The sequence below is a fragment of the Mytilus galloprovincialis genome, chromosome 13 (genome assembly GCF_965363235.1).
Source record: "Mytilus galloprovincialis chromosome 13, xbMytGall1.hap1.1, whole genome shotgun sequence".
Lineage (NCBI taxonomy): Eukaryota > Metazoa > Mollusca > Bivalvia > Mytilida > Mytilidae > Mytilus > Mytilus galloprovincialis.
In genome coordinates, this window is record NC_134850.1 from 21,230,607 (window position 1) to 21,244,711 (window position 14,105).

The 14,105-nt window shown below is 31.2% G+C and overlaps 1 long non-coding RNA gene across 1 annotated transcript; it reads right to left on the bottom strand.

Moving 5' to 3' along the window:
* Nucleotides 1-5,494: 5,494 nt before the first annotated feature.
* LOC143056981 (uncharacterized) lies at nt 5,495-12,200 on the bottom strand. The gene is made up of 4 exons (XR_012972584.1): nt 12,055-12,200; nt 11,189-11,425; nt 10,096-10,263; nt 5,495-7,656 (listed from the first exon to the last, which is right to left on the bottom strand). It is a non-coding gene; the product is annotated as an uncharacterized LOC143056981 (long non-coding RNA).
* Between the last annotated feature and the right edge of the window lie 1,905 nt (nt 12,201-14,105).

The window sequence follows — 14,105 nt, forward strand, 5'->3', positions numbered from 1 at the left end:
AATACATTTTTTGATTCGAGCGTCACTGGTGAGTCTTTTTTTAGACGAAACGCGCCTCTGGCGTAAATATGAAATTTTCATCCTAATTTTCTATGATGACTTTAGTAAGTAAGACAGGCATGTTTAAACACGTAGAAACGACACAAGGGACGTTTAAAGAGCAAATATTTTGATTTAACTAAAAGTCAATTAAGTTGATGCTGACGCAGCATATACAGGTCTTTGTTGTCGCTGGTTTTAATTTTTTCTTTTGTTTTTATGCCCCAACTAGTAGAGGGGCATTATGTTTTCTGGTCTGTGCGTCCAATTTTTCGTTATTCCGTCCTTGTGTTCGTTCGTCTGTCCAGCTTCAGGTTAAAGTTTTTGGTATAGGTAGTTTTTGACGAAACTGCAGTCCAATCAATTTTCAATTTTGTATACATGTTCCTTATGATATGATCTTTCTAATTTAATGCCAAATTAGATTTTTTTTTAACAATTTCACGCTCCATTGAACATGGAAAATGATAGTGCAAGTGGGGCATCCGTGTACTTAGGACACATTCTTGTTTTTAATATTATGGAATCAATGTTTGATTCCACTTTCTATCAAATACGTTACTAACAAAAAAACTGAAAAGATGTTTTGCAGAGTACAAATTTCTTTCATATTATAAATCCAAGACTGTATAATACAAAAAAAAAAATGAAATTAATTCTATTCTTGAACATCAAACAATCATATTCTTTCTAATTTGTTTATGCACTTATAGGCCATAGCAGCACCACTACATGTACTTATATGCTATAGTAACACCACTACATATGTATTCAAATTAATTATGTCTAAAGTTTCTGACCCAACAATGACAGTTTGTTATATTTCGGTTAATTTTGAGTTCATTACAATGGAACATAAGGTCTTTCCTAATTAAACGGAATTGAAGTTCTATACAAAGCAAATCAGCTGTGTTTTGTCTTTTGAATTAAATTACCTGTATTATATTTTCTCCAAGGCAACGGTCTTTAACGTCATTATAGATCAACATTATATTTCTACATATCTGCATACTAATATACATGTACAAGTCTTGTTAATTAATGTATGATTTCTGTTCTGTTTAACACTAACTTAATCGAATATTGCAAAAAATCAAATAAGATGTTAATTTTCCTAATAACATTTAGATTTTCAAATATTTTTGCATGAATCATCACCGAAGAGACATTTATTATCGAAATGTGCTTCTGGTGTATAAAACTCAGTACCGTTAACGTTGTCCATCGAGATATGCTTACATGTCATCGTTTTTTGTTTTCGACTTGAAGACTGTATTTCTGTGCTGAAACAATAACTACCATCAACATATAACTTTTCCATGTATTAGCCAGTTGTTTTAATTATTACATAAAACACAAAACTAATAACATAAACAACATAATCATTTCTGAGGCATCATAATCCTTGATAATATCGCCAACTAACGTATTTTTTTTTTTATTTTTCCTCTAAAATTATTATTTTTTCTAGTACGCAAATCCATAGTCTTGGGTATTTGAATAATGAAATAATATAACAAAAAAACAATTTAAATTTCAATTAGACTTTCATCACCACGAAACACTATTACAATACTGTTTTTATAGATATTCTACGAAAAAATACAATAGATGTTATATTGTTACTCTTCGTTCCCTATCGTCCTTCAGGAGATGATAATATTTATAGCATGATTTCTATTATGAACAAGGTTAAAAAAACAAGTAGTTTCATGTGATTTGAACTTGTTGTAAAACACTACATTTATGATACTAACAGTCACGATTTTCATATTCTATGAAAAGATGGCGTTATAAATACCAAAACGAGCCAGAGTACGGTAACAATATTTGTTATTAGTCAATTTAATTGCTTTTACGTAGGTTAAAGTAGAAATTACATTATTTCAAAGTAAACATTATATACTATATATGGTATATCTGAAGAGAAGAATCAGTCTTTAATTATCAAGCCCTATTATCATCATCTTTATTTTCCAAAGAGTCTTCGCGGAGGACGATATATATTAATTTTTCTTTACTAATCAAAATGAACATGAATCTAAATTATTGAAAAAAGGGTTTGTGTTGTGTTATCATTAAGTTTTGTGTTGCTGATGGTTCAATTGAACATTTATATCATTATCTCAGTGCTTAATCATAAGTGCATACTTTGTCTACCATCACGCATGTGCGATAGTTTCTTTTTTTGTTCGTTTAATGTTTAAAGGTTAATCAAGGTGTTAGTCACAAAAACTTTTGAATTTAGTCTTCTAGTTACAAAAGAGGGGCGAACAATACCAGAGAGACATTCAAATTCATAGATCAAAAATTTATTGACAATGCCATAGCTAAAAAAAGAAAAATACAAACAGACAAATAATAGAACCAAGACATAACATAGAAAACTAAAGACTTAGCAACGGGAACCCACCAAACACTGGATGTGATCTCAGATGCACTGGAAAGCTAAGTAGATCCTGCTCATGTTATTACCAATCCGGTAAATTGTCTAATTTGGTAGGTCACATTTTCTAAAAGAGAACGGGATTGCAGTTACGACATGAAGAACATATTCGATATCATCTGTGAAATATTTGACAAACAAATTTACATCTGAGCAAAGGGAAAACACTAAACAAGCCTAGCATCCTATGAAGGAAGTGTAAAGTCTACGGATTGATTGTTTAGTCTTAGATGCATGATATCAGTTGTTAGTGGCTTTGAACTAACTGCCAGATAACTGCGAGTACTCTCAGATCTGTTGATTGTGTCTTCTTGTGTCGGGATGTATAAGTACCCGGCCACATCCATTTGTATTTTTGTCCATCTGATGAGTTAAGCCTTTTTCAACTGATTTTTATAGTTCGTTATTATGTTGTACTGTTATACCACTGTCCCAGGTTAGGGGGAGGGTTGGGATCCCACTAACCTGTTGAACCCCGCCAAATTATTTATGTATGTGTCTATCCCAAGTCAGGAGCCTGTAAATCAGTGGTTGTCGTTTTTTTATGTGTTACATATTTGTTTTTCGTTTATTTTTGATTTAAACAAGGCCGTTAGTTTTCTCGTTTGAATTGTTTTACATTGTTTTATCAGGGCCTTTTAAAGCTGACTATGCGGTATGGGCTTTGCTCATTGTTGAATGCCGTATGGTGATGTTAATGTCTGTCATTTTGGTCTCTTGTGGACAGTTGTCAAATTTTTTCTACTACATTACCGTATTTATTGTGTAGAAATCTAAATGTGTGCCTTCATAATAAATGGTCAGCACTTCGAATGCAAATAGAAAAGGTATACTATTCAAAGTAATACAAGTAACATGGTCAGTTTTTCTTGCTTTTGTTTGTTCTTATCAAAAGAACATGCCATATTAACTAGTGAGGTATCATAAAATCACTTTATGTACTTCATATGCTTATGGTTCTTCTTATCTAAGTTTGATTTGTGCGAAAGCGTAGTTGTGAGAAGAAAACAATACGATGTTTATCCTTATTTTCGTAAAGTAAAACAAAATAAATGAAAAAATTGATAAATACATGTCATAATATTTAAAATTTATTTGGCATTGGACTTAGATTTAACTTTGTTGAGATAAAGGTAAGAAATACAGTGAATTTTCCAAGTATTTAAGGGATGACTGTAATATTTTTTCTATCTATGAAGAAATAACATAAAAAATTTGGTGCACACTGAATAACGAGCGTAGCGGGTTATTTAACAGTGTGCACCACATTTTTTATGTTATTTCGATTAGACAGAAAAAATATTACAGTAATTTCTTATAATTTAAATCGTAAAAAACCATGAAAAATGGTTGATGACGTCATGGTCACATGACTAAATTATGTTTATGGGCTCATAACAAAATATCGTCATCCAATCAGAAGCCGCGTCACATTCAAAATTAAATTATTCACATTTTACATGAATCCGCTTTTAAATGATGCAATCAATTCTGTTTTCTAGTTTGTACTTCCGTTCGTCCGTTCGTCAATCTGTCCCGCTCCAGGTTAAAGGTTTTGGTCGAGGTAGTTTTTGATGAAGTTGAAATCCAATCAACTTGAAACTTAGTACACATGTTTCCTATGATATGATCTTTCCTTTTTGAGTGTCAAATTAGATTTTTGACCTAAGGTCACGGTTCCCTGAATATAGAAATGATAATGCGAGTTGGGCATCTGTGTACTATGGACACATTCTCGTTATAAGAAAATGTGCCTGTCCAAAGTCAGGAGCCTGTAATTCAGTGGTTGTCGTTTGTTTATGTGTTGCATATTTGTTTTTTGTTCAAATTTTACATAAATTAGGCCGTTAGTTTTCTCGTTTGAATTGTTTTACATTGTCTTATCGGGACCTTTTATAGCTGACTATGCGGTGTGGGCTTTGCTCATTGTTGAAGGCCGTACGATAACCTGTAGAAGTTAATTGCTGTGTAATATTGGTCTCTTGTGGAGAGTTGTCTGATAGGCAATCATACCACATCTTCCTTTTTTTTTTTTTTTTTTTTATAAAACTCATGCACATTTTCATCCTGTACTTTTTTAAGAGAGTATCAAAGCTGTAAAGAGTGTACCTATTGCAAGAAGTGTTTTCTGATTGGTTGTTTGTCATTTGCATTTAAATCAATTGTTTCTGTGCTTTGTGTGCATCGGATCAGATTGATTGATTGATTGTTGGTTGCTTAACGTCCAGTGGCAAATATTTAATGCATATTCAGGACGACCCACATCGGATGAGAGAGACCTTTCCAACTATTTTTTTCAGTGAGAAACTAATGTAATATACAAATGTTTAACCGCACTATATTCTGCATGTGTCTGTTCAAATTCAGTGGTTGTTGATGGTAACTCTTGTTGTATTAGTTATGTTAGTTTTATGTTCATCTCATTATAATAAAGTGCCCATTAATTAGTTTCCTAATTTGAATCGTTTTATATTCGATGCAGGTACAAAAATGAAGGGACCTTCTATAGCGTTCCAGAGGTACTTGTTTTTGCTCATTTGTGTCTTGTGGGTGTTAGTTTATTTTGCAATTCTATTATCTTCGTATCTATAATTATCCTCTATAAATAGACTTTTATCGTAGAGATATGTCTCGCCTTTTTGTAACTTTGGTAATGCAAATGTTGAAATTAAAATAGCAATATTTATTCTGATCTGAGCGTCACTGATGAGTCTTATTTAGACGAAACGTGCGTCTTGCGTACTACATTATAAGCCTGGTACCTTTGATAACTATTCTAACATGTAAGTTATACACATATTCAAAGTCGATAAACCATGACTGAAAGTACATGGTTGAATATGGTTGGACAATCTCCATAGAAATGAGCTGTGCCAATGTTAATACAACTGAATACCAAATACCATTGACTTATAATAATTAGTCCCCTTAAAACAAAAATGAACACAAACTTTTACTTGTAAACTATGTTTAATCAACAATAAAAATGAAATTATAGTAAAATATGAATTCGCTTTTAACAGCCAGTTTAGTGCAACTTTGTCAAAATAAGCTAATTAACATCGATATAGAATTACTTACTAGGAAGTGAATAGTTCGACCTCATTGAATCTGTATGCATGTAACCTTCAATTTAATCACTTAGCTACAGATGGGTTATGCAGAAGTAAGACATGTTCAGTTATCAAAAGGAAAAGAATGTCAACATTGAAAGTGAAACAAGGGTAAACTATTCGATGAACTTATTCGATCCTTAATAACCCATTCTTATATAGGTTAAAACAATGATTGATGTATATTTTTACATATAAATGAATTAAAAATTTAAAAGACCTAGACAATTCAATTGCACGAGTTCGCGAACTATTTATATCTACATGTATGTTTATATCGGGCAATATAGCAGTTGGCAGTTCATCTCCATAGTTAATAAGATGGCGTCTAGACTAAAACATACAAGAAATGCTGACACATATAATCGGGCTTTAATATATACGTTAGAGTATGTTATAAATCGAATATGCTAATTTGAGTCAAATGAATTTGACAGCTAATGCCCATTTAATATACATTTTGTTTTTAAATTATGATTTCATTCATTCATTTATTTTGCTTTAAACATGTATAATTTCATCTTAGTTGAATTTCCGGTTCTTTTTCCATATAAAAATACAGTTTCAATTTAAATTTCAAAGTTGCTAAATAGTGATGGCCTATTCATCAAAAGTGATCCGTTGGAATATATTTCAACAAGATTTGAAAAAAACCTACTGGATTTAGTTCCAGGCGTTCAGATTATAATCAGATTTTTTAAATAAAACAACAGAGAAAAACACACGAAAGACATGCAATAAGCTTATCAGTTCTCAATAATTCTCTAGAAAATTTAACAGATAAAAGCTATTTCAAACATCAATCTTTTGAGCCTCTAGACTGTTCAATGAATAAATGTTTTTTTTATGGAATAGAGTGGGCTACTTTATATCGGTGAAACTCGACAAACATTGCGTAATATGACAGAAGAACAATGAACTTATAAGAAACCATTTTAATTAACCGGACAATGATCCTTTATTATTCACGAAAGTAAGCATCATGGAGCAAAAATTCATAAACACTCATGTACTAATAGCCGTATACTTAGTACCCCTTTCTAAACCGATATACATAATTTCTAGATAATGATAATGATTAAGATAAGGATAAGGATCAAGATAATGATAACTTCAAAGAGGTAGAAAGTTCAGATTGCAGGCATGTAAATGTAATTAATTAATTCAACACCCGTTTACGACCTAAGCGAAGTCAAGGTACGAAAAATACTACAGTCCTATTGTTAAAGTATTTCAAATCTTGGTCCCTTTCTTTAAACTTGGATGAGTTTTTTTAGCATCTTTATCATCCGCTTGGGTAACATTACATTCGTATCATTCTATTGTCACTTACTGTAAACTTTTAAAATTGTTTAAAAGATAATTCCCTTAAAAGATGAATAGATATATGTTTCGAAGACTTGTAAAATGATTTGTAATGTTTACTTTCCGTCGATTTCAAACAAAGCGGTAAGAACGATTGCACGTTGAAAATAGAAAATGCCTTCAATGTTCGTTTTCTAATAAAGGAATCAATGCTATCAACACCAGGGACTTTCTGATTCATAAAATAAGTGACATATTAAACAACTCCGCTTTTTAAAAAAAAAAATCTGTCGGTCCCTATTGTTTCGTAAAGCTACACGGCAGGATTTGCACTGAAATTGTTAAACTATTAACAAGCAGTACGACATAAAAACTTCATTTTCAAATTCACACCATAGTGTTTTCGTCATGACTCAAAAAAGGTATAAACATTACATTTCAGTGAATTATACATTTGCTGCTATTTGAAAAATCTAAAAGCGCAATTTTTTGAGAATGTTTAAATTTCACATATGAACTTTTTTGTCTGGTTGCAATATTCATCATACAGGAATCCTTTTTTGTTAATACCTCCGTCACTGAAAAGTGTTCCACAATTTGCCGGAAAAGTCGGAAAACCATTGTCAATGTTGTTTGGTTGAACTGGTGACTTAAATTTGAAGTAGTTCATTGAATTTGGTGTGATCCATTTCCACATCCCTTCAGTTTCCAAATCGGAGGCACCGACATAAAACTGGTATTCTTTGTCGTCAACTGAAATAATACTTGCTTTTTTATTGGCCTTGCCTACATAGTCATTACCAAATTCTTCGTTTTAGAATCTAATGCATTCTGGGTAATATATTTAAAAATGTACACCAAAGCGTCGTGATTTTTTTTTATCAATGTCATACACTATTGAAATTCAACTAATGACAAAGGACTTTTATGATATGTTTGTGAGTGACTAGATCCAGTTAATACACCAAAAGACGCCTTTAAAAAGGCCTTTAATCCTTAAAATTCTTTAAAATTGGAAATAGAGAATATATTTTTCCACACTCGTTACCACTATCACACGTAAATTGTATATTTATGTCATTGGATAGGCCTGGCGCATGAATATATTTGTTGTTTAACACAAACAAAAAATGTACTCAATGAAATTTGATATCTGATAAAAAATAAACTGCAAAAACTCTTATAATCATTCAAGCGAATGTTTTTGTGTTTATTATTCAAACGATTAACGTGCAGTGAAAATATTTTTTTTTAATGTCGGTGTCATTATTTACGCCATCTTGTTTAAATTGGTTACGAAAAGAAATACGGTCTACGTCGTCTATCGAAAAATAAACAACGACAATAACAACTCGACTAATCATATCAACGTATTCCCTAATATGCAAATAATATAAAAATTATCTTGAATTAGTTTTTCGTTTACTGTTTTGTTCTCGTGTGAATTTTTACTTTAAATCTATAGTTACGGGGTCAATGATTGCGTACTTTCTGTGCGGTATGGATTTTGGCGTTGTTGGAGGCTGTTGGATAACATATCATTTATTTATTAACTTGAAGATCATTTGCTGTTTGGTGTAGAGTATTCTCATTGACAAAGATACCTTATCTTTTTCGTTAATATTATAAGATGTTAATTGTGAAATATAAACAAAATTTTCAATTTTGAACTAAAATCAATAAATCATATTAGGTCTAGAATATGTTAAATTGATAGTGTATAGCTCATGAAAGAAGTTTCACAATTATAACTGAAATCAAGTTTATAGTGTAATATCAACAGCTTATATTTGAAGTATTTAAGTTCAGAAACAAATGAACTCACACCGGTACTTTTTATCAAATTTATCTTGAATAATCAAGTATTATTTTGCGATTTCATATTGAGAAAAAATTTGTTAACGAAATACGATTGACCAATAAGTATTTTACTACTGAAAATTTTGAGGTTGAGGTTCAAAAGGTCTGTTGTCGACTTTATTTAAAGTCCGTCATGTGTGTCAATTTCAAGACGTAAGCAATGTATATTCTCACTACAACTTTAAGTGCCAGAAATCACACGATGTTGAGTCAGTATACCCTATTTATCTTTATTAGCCCATAGGAAATTGTGTACATCTGGCGTTTGGACGAACAGTAATTTGAAAAAAACATCATTAGAAAAGGATATTTAAAATTTTCAAATTGCATGAAATAAAATATTTTTAGAACAAAATGTCATTTTAAAAACACAAATTTTAACATTGTTGTTAAATTACACCACATCATGAAAAGCGAGCGCATCGTTAAGAGTTTTTGTTATTTTGTTTTATTTACTGATTTCTATATTTATTCAAGTTTGTTGTGTACTTATGACAAATTGAAATTATCAGTGAATGTCTAAGAAACATTCAAAAACGTCAATGATAAATTAAATTGTTTTTACCTTTCCTTTCTCTTTTTTCATTAGTTTCATAAGTTTTAATTATGCCTTCTTCTTAAAATTTATATAAAATCTCGTTTTGAATAGTTGTTTCATTGGCAATAATGCCACCTCCCATATTTTCGCCTTTCTCTAATAAAAATAGAAATTATTGAAACGCAGCTTTGGGATGCATTTTCGTAGAGACCATTCACCTTTTGTAATACTTAATTCCTTTGCGTAGTTTTTAAAATTGTCTTTCTTTATTAACAGTGACTCAAACATTAATCATACATTAGACCGTTGGTTTTCCCGTTTGAATGGTTTTACACTTGTAATTTTGTGGCCCTTTATAGCTTGTTGTTCGGTGTGAGTCAAGGCTCCGTGTTGAATGCCGTACCTTGACCTATAATGGTTTACTTTAATAAATTGTTATTTGGATGGAGAGTTTTGTCATTGGCACTCATACCACATCTTCCTATACCTATTAAACTATAACATTTTCTATTTAACAGAAGGCTGTCTCATTGTCAAAATTCCTACTTATATTTTGTCGAATATATTTACATTCTAATTTACAGTGGATGCTTCACTACGAATAAGTTACACCAATATAATGACATGAAAGCAAGCATGATCTAAACGTTCACAACCATAAACCAAGAAAAAAAGTTACGGCAAAATAACTTTGATTCACGACCTATATGCAACTTCGTTGTGTTCTGAAATGTTAAATCATTTACGGATACACGAGTTCCAGATCTCAGTACGTATATTAATGGTTAACTTACAGTTATAGATGAAATCGAGACAACTATTATGCTTAGTTTCAGAGTCTAAAACTATTAAATGTCCTCCTTTGTCCTCACAGTATCGTTGGGCTTCATACCATGACAGTTTAATCTCACTAATCATTAAGCATAAATCATTGAACACCATGAAGTCAGTTGCTGCACAAGCTAAATAATAAAGAACAAAATTCATTAACTGTATATCTGTCGAGAATTTCCATTTCATTAAAATGGTGAAGACAAAAGAAAACTCGAATTAAACATATATAAAACAAATATTTTCATGGTTCCATTAATTTGTTTTCTTATAACTTAAATAGTGTGTGTTTTATATAGATGAGCAAACAAAATGGCGAACACATTTTATAGCGTACGAACACATTTTATGACGTACAAACACTTTTCAGGATCCATTTTTGACGTCCATATAAAGTCAATGTTGGCGAGTTGACTACAATATGTCATGTTTATTGAATAGTTTGGCTTTTTCGTGGTAAGTTCGTTTAGTTGTATGATAGGACACTGCCCACTAACCTGCTATTTTTAACTGCTTTATAGTTATGAATATTAATATCTTGACACCAACATGTAGAGTAAAATCAGTGTTCAGAATGGGTAATGTTGATTAAATTTATAGCTTTTAGGATGTTTTGTCCAGATCTTTGGGAGTGGGTATTGATATTAACTGGTTTGTGGTTTGTAAATCTAATTCACGAAAAATGTATGTGTGAATGTTAGGAAATTTTCCATTAAAATAGTTTATCTGACAGATTAACGATATGTTTTTCTTTTATTCATGCATTCTTAGTATAGTTAAACACTACTTAATGCACATCTGTAATCCACAGTCAACTTGGAAGACAATTACAACAATCAGTTAAACAAAACTCATCAAAAGACCCAAGTATATCATACAAGTAATAAAAAAAACACGATTTGGCTTTAATATTAATGATGTTTTCTCTAACATAATAAGGTAAACAAATTATAAATATATATAGATAAATACCTCAGGTCTGCGTTTATCGTCATAGTCATGTTGCACTGTCAATACGAAATTGATTTAAAATAACTACATTTACGAATAACCCACCTTGCGTTCGCTTTGTGTAAATATTGACCAGTCCATGATTGGATGAATCTGTTGACCATGATGAAAGGCCAAAACACAAATCTTGATGCAGATATATAGACTTGCAGGAATAATATTGTGCACAGATTGCAGCACATTCTTCAAGAGAATAGGATACATACTGAAATACATATTCAACAGGTTGAGTTGAAGGTATGCTGGTCGTTAGCTTCTCAAATGTCCAACTGCCAAACGCTCCTTTTAGAATAAGTGAAAAGTATTATAATTTATAATTTACAAAACCGAGTTTGTTTAAATTTGACAGCATTTGTGAAGTGAAAGCCTTGTCTGGATTACCTTTTATTGCCAAACGTGAAAATTGCAGTGGCGGATCCAGAAATTTTCATAAGTGGGGGTCCACTGACTGACCTAAGAGGGGGCCCGCTTCAGTCACGCTTCAGTGATTCCCTATATAAGCAACCAAATTGTTTCCCAAAAAGGGGGGCCCGGGTCCCCTGCTCCCATAAATCCACCTCTGAATTGTTACAGATATTTTTAAAAATTCATTCGAATGAATTGCTTCTTAAATTCGGACATTTTCTTTGTAGTTGACTTTTGCTTGTTTCTCTTGTCACAAAACCAAACGAATTCTTATACATACAAATTGATAAGTATACGTAACTGTAAGGTTAGGCAAGAGTACTCAGACAATGTACTATAATTTGTTTTTGAAAAGGTAAACAAAAAAGCGACATGTAAAGTTGCCATTTTCTTAATTATTTTTTTTAAATCATATGTCACAATTCTGTCGTTTTTTTTTTAATTATGATAAAGAAATTGTATATGCCGTGTATAAATATATTAAAAAAAATATAGAACTAACTTACGAGTGGTCGTTATCAACAAAATAATACCAATAATCCCAGTCTTCCACATATTCATGATCTTTAGTAAAGTTCTGAGGGTGAATACACTTAAATGAAACTAGATGCAAAAATCTGTTGTCACTTATTCAACGTAGAAAAGACAATTGGTGTCGTAGTTTATATGTTGTTGAAATAAGTTATTCTTATTTTATATGTCATATTATGATGATGTAATATATTGAATGAAGTTATTGTATTTAGAATTTTCAAGAAATTTAATCAAAGAAAAATGATAGATTAACTTGATAATGGCTTTGAGGTATGTTTACCTAAATCTTTGTCTTTCTTTTCCACACTTCCTGTGTAAAAAGGTTTTTGTTTATATATAAACTGCAGTTCGAACGTACCCGAAAAAAAGACAAAAGGATCTATACCTATAATAATTTAAGTCAGTTGTTATCATAATCGATCTTGTTTGTTTACTTTATATCAGATATTCTCATAATAAGTGGTATCGACCTTCTGACAAAGTGATATACAATATTTTTAACATAAGTACGATATTGAAGAACATAGCGGGTCTTAAATGCCAACAAAAGCAAAATTCACAGCGTTTTCCGTAAGGACACATCCAAATTTGATATTAATAAAAACCACCTGTCTTCAAAGGAAAGGCGATGTTATAATTCATTTAAACTATTGTCATTACATTTATACCTACTTATAATTATGTATAAGTGCCCATTTCTTTTTCATATTATTTTGCAATAAAGTCATTCACTGACAAATTTATGGATCTAATAAAATAATTTTTATGTAGGTTTATCACCTGTGTTTGTTGTTAGGGTAAATATCTATGAATAAAGAGATATACAACCATTTTATTTGCACAACGTCATCTTGAATACCAGGACTAAAATTGTATACGTCAATTGTGTATACAAAAGACTCGCCAGTGACGCACAAAAAAAAACAGTTTAAAAAGCGAACTAAAGAAACAAAATAAAGAGCATTGAGGGTCTTACATGCAAACAAATTTTGCTATAAAGTCATTCGTGACAAAATTAGGGATCTTATTAAACATTATTAATGTAGTTTCATCATTTTTGTTTGCGGTCAGTGTAAATATCTATAATTTAATTTTTATGTTTTCACTATAATATCGTGTGTTTTTTTTTTTTGTAATTAGGATTAATGAATATTTTTGAGTTCGCAATAAACAAAGATTTGATAGTTACAATTCAACAATGAAATTGAATTTTCAACGAATTGCAAATTTTCTAAAACTTTGTATGCAAACATTGCCAAAACCAGGAAATAAAATATCTAAGAAAATGCAAGTTGTCTTTGAACTATGAACCCACGACAATAAATTAATGATTTTTGCTTTATGACCAAAACCCAATTGCACGTGGTTATAATTGAGATTTTGATATGTTTGATACGCGAACTGAAATGATAAAACATAGGGCATACATGGAAAGTTGACGAAAGCAAGCTTCATATCGTCTCCTAACACATGGTGGCGCCTCAAAGCCGTGATACGAGAATTATGGAGGGATTGATTGATATAAGCGTATGGAAGGACGATAATTATGATTATTATCATGTTTTTAATATTAATATTAATATCATTTTACCAATATTAAATTTGTATTATTTTCTCAATATGTGTCCCTGGTTAAATAAGGGATATGCGCTCGCTAACATTTTTAATACAGACACATTGTAAATGCCTGTCCCAAGTCAGGAGCCTGTAATGAAGTGGTTGTCGTTTGTTGCTGTTATATATATATGTTCGATCATACTCTTGTACATAAATTAGGCCGTTGGTTTTCTCGTTTGAATTGTTTTACATTTGTCATTTCGTTGCCTTGTAAAACTGACTATGCGGTATGGGATTTGAGCATTGTTGAAGGTCGTACGTTGAACTAAAGTTGTTAATTTCTGTGTCATTTCCTCAATGCTCTTCAACTTCGTACTTTATTTGGCCTTTTTAACTTTTTTGGATTCGAGCGTCACTGATGAGTCTTTTGTAGACGAAACGCGCGTCTGACGTATATAAAAGATTT